Here is an 8,561-nt window from a genome sequence, read left to right on the forward strand (position 1 = left end):
AGGAGCTTGGCTAAGAAAAACAACTCTCTCTTCGTGTCTGTGGGAATAAACTAGCTTTAGGTAAGTAGAGCTAAGTTATAAATGGGAAGTATTTCCCTAGGACTCTTGGTGGCCTATTATTTGCCACATTCAGGTAATACTGCCAGGCCCATTTCTTCAGGACCAGTGTGCTGCCCAATTCACTTTTTCAAATCCCAGCGGCTCTAGCCACAATAGAGCACAACCGGTATCCAGAAATGTTCTTGCTTAAAAATGAAAAAAAAAAAATCTTTAAGCTAAAACTAGCAACAGCTTTGAAACCAGAATTTGGCTGTCTGCCTGAACTCCTACAGTTAAACATTTACCATAATCGGTTGATGTTTAAAGGCCCCAAATCTAGGTAGAAACATCTGATGGGCAAAGGATTTATTGCATTATTTGTGAATAATGGCCTACCTTCTGTATCGTCTATAGTAGTCATTCATATACATGTTTCATTGTTTTTCATTTTTTGTCATTTTATGGGACTTCCTTCGGGTTATATTCACACAAATGTTCGCCGGGCACAACATGTATACGGAGATGCACATACGATATGTAAATGAATATTTAAATAGATATGCGTATATGGGCATATTTCTTTATGACCTTGCTAAATATTATGTCGTTCATGAAGATCTCTTTCTCTACCTTCACTCCACATTGCCTTGAAAACTGTAATCATCCTCTCTTTTACAAACAACCTAGAGACAGAAATTGGGCAGCACTGGTAAAATTTATCTTATTCAATGTGAAATCCATTATGAAATAGCATTAAGGAAACACTAAAATATTTGTCTATAACAACATATGTACTTGTGCAGCTCCTTTTAGTAAAGTGAATGATGTTTCCTTCGTAGGTAACAGCTGCAGAATGTTGAAAAATCCCTCTACTGTTGCACATTTGGACAAAACAGATCCTGCTAATTAATAACTCACATTTGCATTTTATTGTGTAATGCAATTTGAAAGTAGTAATGGGTATCAAAACAAGTTGGCATTTATTCTAAATGCTAACAATTCAGGAAGCTGAATAGATTTTATCCAGATAGGTGAAATGTTTGTCTTTCACTACAAATGTTAACAAGAGTCAATAGAATGAGCAAAAAAAGTTTACCTGAAAATTGTAAGTACTGTGATAACTGAAAAGGCCAGATTTGGACAGTAAATATCAGATGATTTAAATGCCTATCTTTATTCAACTTTAGAAACTGTTCTGAGACTTGGCTATATTTAACTGCAATAACTGTGAAATGTTATTTTTCATATGGATATGGAGACAAATCTGAAAGCCACTGCAGCTAGATCATCGATAAATTACCATTCATAATATTCCTAAGAACTTATCTGTGAAAAATATTCAACTTTTTAAAATGAATGCTTTAAAATAAAATGTTTTGCTACTTAAAAAGATAAAGTGGACACTCAGAAAATAAAACAGAAGTAACAACTTCCATGTTTTATGCTTATTTTGCTTTCAAAGTAATTAACCCAATCCTTTAGTCCCGCAGTCCGTTTTCTGTCTCCTAGAACTACAGGTGACATCCCAATAGAACAGTATGAAATGACACAGAATTGCTAGCTTAACAAAGGAAGTGAATATATACATAAATAAAAGTGTTAAGAAACCTCCAGCACTATTTATGGCCATTGAAAGAAAAACAAATTTGATGTTCTTCCTAAAATGTAAGAATGCAAATATTGTGAGTTTTGCAATACTCTCACAGTCTTCCTCCAAATGTTTTACCTTATTTCATCTTGGCTTTTTAGGAGTACAACCAGAATCCTAGGTCTATACTGATATACTGTGTCTCCCTCCATCAGGGAAAAAAACAACTGCACTAAGAATTTCAACAAGATCCTGTATACCCTTAGTTCCAAAGGCAGTTTGGAATTAAGTCATTAAAACACTACCAACCAAAAGTGATTATAATGCCAAGTCTTGGCCCTAGTCAGTGGTCTTTCAGTTTCACTGTATTCCTCATTTATCTTGCCTTGTCTTGCCGCTGTTCAAAATCAAATCAGCCTTAATTTTCGTATCCAGGTATCACAGATGATTCAGTGTATTTTAATATTGAAGATTCATTTATATTCTGGCATTTTAACAGTTACAAACTTGCTATTTCTCTTTCATTTTTATTTATTTATTTTTGAGGCACAGTCTCACTCTGTCACCCAGGCTGGAGTGCATTAGTGTGATCTCGGCTCACTGCAACCTCTGCCTCCTGGGTTCAAGCAATTCTCTTCCCTCAGCCACCTGAGTAGCTGGGATTACAGGCATGTGCCACCATGCCCGGTTAATTTTTGTATTTTTAGTAGAGATGGAGTTTCACCATGTTGTCCAGGCTGGTCTCGATCTTCTGACCTCAGGTGATCTGCCCATCTCGGCCTCCTAAAGTTCTGGGCTTACAGGCGCGTGCCACCGCGCCCGGCCACACACTTGCTATTTCTCTAAGTGGAATACAAAAAAGTTCTTAGGATGTTAATATATCTTCTGGGAAGAAATGTTTCCATGGTCAAATAAGTTTAAAAGACCCTTGGTTCCGTAAAGCTAAACATTTTATTTTTACTTTGGGATTCTTCAACACAATTAATTATGTTTAAATGAACTTTTATTTACCAAGGGGAAAAGGGATATGGCATGTGGCATTTCACAGACTTACTTAACAATGGAACCCTTTTTTCTATCTATATAATTTGAAAAACAAACTAATAGCTCATTTTTACAAATTTTGTGGAATTTAGAACATGAAAGGAAGTTTTCAGATCATAATTAACTCATTCAGTAGTAGCTACTGTCTGTTGAGTGCCTCTTCTTTGCCGTGTTGCCTACAAATATTATTTCATTTAGTTCTATGAACAAGGAAGGGATTATTATACTTATTTTAAAAATGAGGTTAAGTGACCAGGCATGGTGGCTCATTCCTGTAATCCCAGCACTTTGGGAGGCTGAAGTGGGGAGATCGCTTGAGCCCAGGATTTCAAAACCAGCCTGGGCAACATGGGAAAAACCGTCTCTACAACAAATACAAAAATTAGTGGAGCGTGGTGGCACATGCTTGTAGCCCCAGCTACTTGGAAGGCTGAGGCGGGAGGATCACTTGAGCCCAGGAGGTCAAGGCTGCCATCAGCTGTGGCCATGCCACTGCACTCCAGCCCAGGCAACAGACTGAGACTCTCTTAAAATAAAATAAAATAAAATAAAATAAAATAAAATAAAATAAAATAAAAAAATAAAAATAAACTATTCAGGGAAGGTAAACAGTTTGCCCAAGGTCACATGGTGAGTAAGTGACAGTCAAGATTTGACCCCAGATCTTTGAAGTTTTTCCAATACACCACATTTCCATTTTCACAGGGGAATTAGGGAATTTTTAACTTTGAAAGCAGAATAGACTTGAAAGCAGGCTGGGCAAGGTGACTTACGCCTGTATTCTCAGCACATTGGGATGCCAAGACAAACAGTCTGGGCAACAAGGTGAAAAGCCATCTCTATAAAAAATAAATTAAAAAAATAGCCAGGCATCGTGGGGTGCTCCTGTAGTCCCAGGTACTAGGGAGGCTGAGGTGGGAGGATCGCTCAAGCTTAGGAGGCCAAGGCTGCAGAGAGCCATCATCACGCCACTGCACTCTAGCCTGAGCGACAGAGTGACCTTGTCTCAAAAAAAGAGAAAGGGATAGATTTGAAAGCAGAATAAATTTTCCAAAGATGAATACTTGAGACACAAATGTTTTCAAGTATTAAAGTATGAATACCCAGCACAGGAATAAACGAATAAATGACATTAAAAACAGTTCACATCAATTATGCATGACAAGGTCTCTTGAATCAACTGATTTTACCCTTTGCCAATAGTAGCCTTGTTCTATCCATTCTGCTCTTTCAACTCTCATACCTGAGTTGATTCTGAATCTGTGATGATGTCTCAAATGTTCCTTATTAGGGATAATCACTTTCACTATCACCAAATGAAGCCATGTGTATTAGGGTTCTCTAGAGGGACAGAACTAATATATGTATGATTATATATCTATTATATATAAAATAGATATTATTATTATATATTATATATTATTATATATTATATATTATATAATATTATATAATATATAATATATAATCATATTATATATTATATATAATCTTATATATGATATATATTATATATTATATATTATATAATATATATAATATAATATATATCATATATAAGATTATATATAATATATAATATATATTATATTATATCTTATATAATATATATATTATATATTATGTAATATATAATATATATAATTATATATTATTAATAATATATAATTATATAATATATATAATTATATATTATTATTCATATTATATATTATTAAATATAATATATTATTATATATTATATAAATTATATATATGATATATATAATTAATATATTCTATATAATTATATTATATATAATTATGTATTATATATAATATGTATATTAATATATTATATATAATATATACTATATTATATATAATATATACTATATTATTATATATAATATATACTATGTTATTATATGTAATATATACTATATTATTATATATTTATATATACTATATAATTATATATTATATATAGTATATATTATATAGTATATATAATATATTATTATATATTATATATTATATATAAAATATTATTATATATTATATAGTATATATAAATATATATTATATATTATATGTTATATATAACATATAAATATATATTATATATACTATATAATATATAAATACATAATATATATTTATATATAATATATAAATACATAATATATATTTATATATAATATATAAATACATAATATATATTTATATATAATATATAAATATATAATATATATTTATATAATATATATATTACTAACATATATGTATATATGTACATATATACATATATACACACACATATATTTTATATATATACACATATATATTTTATATATATATGGGAGTTTATTAAGTAGTATTAACTCACAGGATCACAAGGTCCCGCATTAGGCTGTCTGCAAGCTGAGAAGCAAGGAAGCCAGTCTGAGTCATAAGGCTAAAGAACTTGGAGTCTGATGTTCGAGGGCAGGAAGCATCCAGCATGGGAGAAAGATGTAGGCTGGGAGGCTAAGCCAGTCTCACCTTTTTACATTTTCCTGCCTACCTTATATTCCCTGGCAGCTGATTAGATGGTGCCCACCCAGATTAAGGGTGTGTCTGCCTTTCCCAGCCCACTTACTCAAATGTTAATCTCCTTTGGCAACACCCTCATAGACACATCCAGGATCAATACTTTGCATTCTTTAATCCAATCAAGTTGACACTCAGTATTAACCATCACACCAAGCAAAGCAGTAGTGTTCATCCCTAGACTTATTCCAGTTAAGACAAAAGGATTGTTGTAAAATAGGATACCAAATGAATTGGAAAATGTGAGACTAGTTGATTATTTGATTAGGTTATATCAATTAACCTGACCTTCCATTTTCCTCAGACTTCTTTATAGTACAGCTGGTAACCCGGTGTCCTTTTCAGAAACTAAGGCATCAGTTGTGAATGTATCACAGTCTGTGTAGCAAGGCATTGGCTAATTTTTCAAATAACATTTCACTGAGAAATTATTATTTCTAGAATAATAATAAAGAGGGGTATGTTGTTTTGCAGGATCTTTGTAACTTTGGCCCCTAATGAGTGCTTGTCCCTATGGCTAACTAGAACCACCTATGTGGTTTAGAATATTGCTAAGCCAGGGATGCTGACAAAATAGTGTCTCTTTTCTATATATTCTCTAACTTGGAGAAATCTCACTGTCAAAGATTAGGGCCCAGCCACAAGCTCAACAGCTCTCAGACAACTCAAAGATAATAAAGATCATAAAATAAAAAATAGGAAGTTAATAGCTAAACAATCTAGTGTGAGAATTACTCTTATGGGCTGTAAAAGTTCCATAACACCAACTGAAGCTTTATCAGAGAGATAGTAAGTTGATAAAAATCTTTCTGTTTTTACCATGTTCAACTCTATCTTGGGAACCACAGTGTTGTCCCTAGCTAGCAAAACATTATTGTTTTGCAAAAACATTGAGGGTCTTTTTTTCAATGCTTTTATAACAATATTACTTTTCCTTAGAAATATAAACTTAAATCTTTCTTTCAAAAGTGATCTTAACTGGGGTGAGATAATATCAAAAAATAATTTGAAAGAATGGATGAGACCCACTACTTGATAGCACAACAGGGTGGCTATAGTCAATAATAACTTAACTGTACATTTAAATAATTTAAAGAGTAATTAGATTGTTTGTAACTCAAAGGACAAATGCTTGAGGGGATATATATCCCATTCTCCATGATGTGCTTATTTCACATTGCATGCCTGTATCAAAACATCTCATGTACCCCATAAATATATATACCTACTATGTACCCACAAAAATTAAAAATAAAAAAATAAAAAGTTGATCTTGTTCTCAGCTCCTCCGCCTTTGTTTTAGAGGCTCTTGAACAATTCAAAAGTTGGGTCAAAAACGGAGGCATAAAACAAGGCAGAAAAGGCATAATATAAAAATATGAGTTATGGTATGACTGTATTGCAATTGCTATATTAAAATAAAGTTTATCCCTTTCCAAGCCTCAAAGAGTGAGTCAGAGGAAAGCAGAACATCTGTGTAAGCTAGTGTCATGCATCTGTGATTGACTACCTTCTTTTTCAGTTTGAATTTGGAGCTGCTAATTCCCAACTCTCACTCAAATTGAGTAATGTCTACCCACGTAAGGTTGCCGTGAGTAAACAGTCCTCAGGTCCCATGTAAAGGGATCAGGGTATAGGAAAAATTGTCATCACAGAAAATTTCTTCTCTTTCGGGTGCACAGTTTGGTTATCAATTAGAAACAGGGTTTGAAGAAACCTCAAAGTTCTTCTAGTTTAAGCACTCACAAAACTGATATCTTATCAAATGAACACTCAGTGCTTGAATACACCCAGTCATGGGGAGCTCACTGAGGGTAAGCTCTCCAGTGAATTATTCAGAAAATTAATTACAGAATTTTAGAAATTGTTGCCGTTTTGTAAATATTCAGGAAACATAAAATTAGATCTATCAGGGTTTCAAGAGTGTGAAATTTGGAAGCAGATGAACTTGGTGTTAATTTCTTGCTTCACTATTTAATAGTTCTGTGATTTAGGGCAGTTAACTTCTCTGAGCTTTCATTGCCTTTTCTGTAAAGTGGACAGGACACACTCAATCGTCCTGAGTTTATGAGGATTAACAAGTATAATGTTTGACAAACACCTAGCACTGTGTCTTTCTGGCAGAATATTTTTATTTCCTTCTGTTTATAAACAGAAAAGTCTTCCACATGTACAAAAAAAAACCAAATAATTCAGACCATATCTTATTTCCCTTCTTGAGTCTAAGGATGGCGAGTAGAAGACAGTGGTTGGATTAATTCAGCGTATCTTTTGTTTATTTCAAAAGCTAGAACTATTATTTAAAAATAAATCCACCTGTTCTTGCCCCACCTGATAGCCTTTACTTACTTTTCTATTCTCATTTCACATATTATTAGTTTTTTAAAAGTTAATTTTAAAAACAATCTCTGTAGAATTGAGGATTGCAGACTCCATTACTATTTTTTAAAATAATCTTACGTGCCTTGCTTGCCAGACTAACCTAGAATCTCATCCTCAACATGTTAGACCCACAAAAAGTGGGTATTATCATTATTGCAACAAAATTCCTCATAATGGCCCTGGAGAGAATGTTAAAAATATATTTTTCTGAATCTTATCACTGATTTTTTTTTTAGGGAAACAAACAGGAAAAGAGAAAGAAAAGGAAAAAATGAACCAATGTGTATATAGCTTTATTGTTTGTAATATATGCGCAAAAAAAGTTCAAGTGAGTTGGGGGCACTAATTTTATCATTTTGCGAGTGGAAATGTATATTTTTAGAAACTTAATGACTTAAAGAACTAGTATTCTTTTTTTCTATTTATTTATTATTATTATTATTATTTATTATTATTATACTTTAAGTTTTAGGGTACATGTGCCCAATGTGCAGGTTTGTTACATATGTATACATGTGCCATGTTGGTGTGCTGCACCCATTAACTCATCATTTAGCATTAGGTATATCTCCTAATACTATCCCTCCCCACTCCCCCCACCCCACAACAGTCCCCAGTGTGTGATGTTCCCCTTCCTGTGTCCATGTGTTCTCATTGAAGAACTAGTATTGTTCTATCTAAGATTATTTTGTCATAAGAGTAGCATATGCTGTTTTTAGAGAAAAGCAAGTCAGATCTGACAAGGTGTGATACAATTATACCTAAGATCACATTCGTGTGATAAATTACGTGTAAATTAATTCAATCTCAATCATCTAATAACTATTCAGACAGATATAGTGCCTATTTTATCCATTGTTAATTGACTTTTCTTACAATATTCATTGTTGGAAATGTTGACATCTAACTTACATCATCTCGATTCTATTTATACCTT

The sequence above is a fragment of the Pongo abelii genome, chromosome X, assembly GCF_028885655.2.
Source record: "Pongo abelii isolate AG06213 chromosome X, NHGRI_mPonAbe1-v2.0_pri, whole genome shotgun sequence".
NCBI classification, from domain to species: domain Eukaryota; kingdom Metazoa; phylum Chordata; class Mammalia; order Primates; family Hominidae; genus Pongo; species Pongo abelii.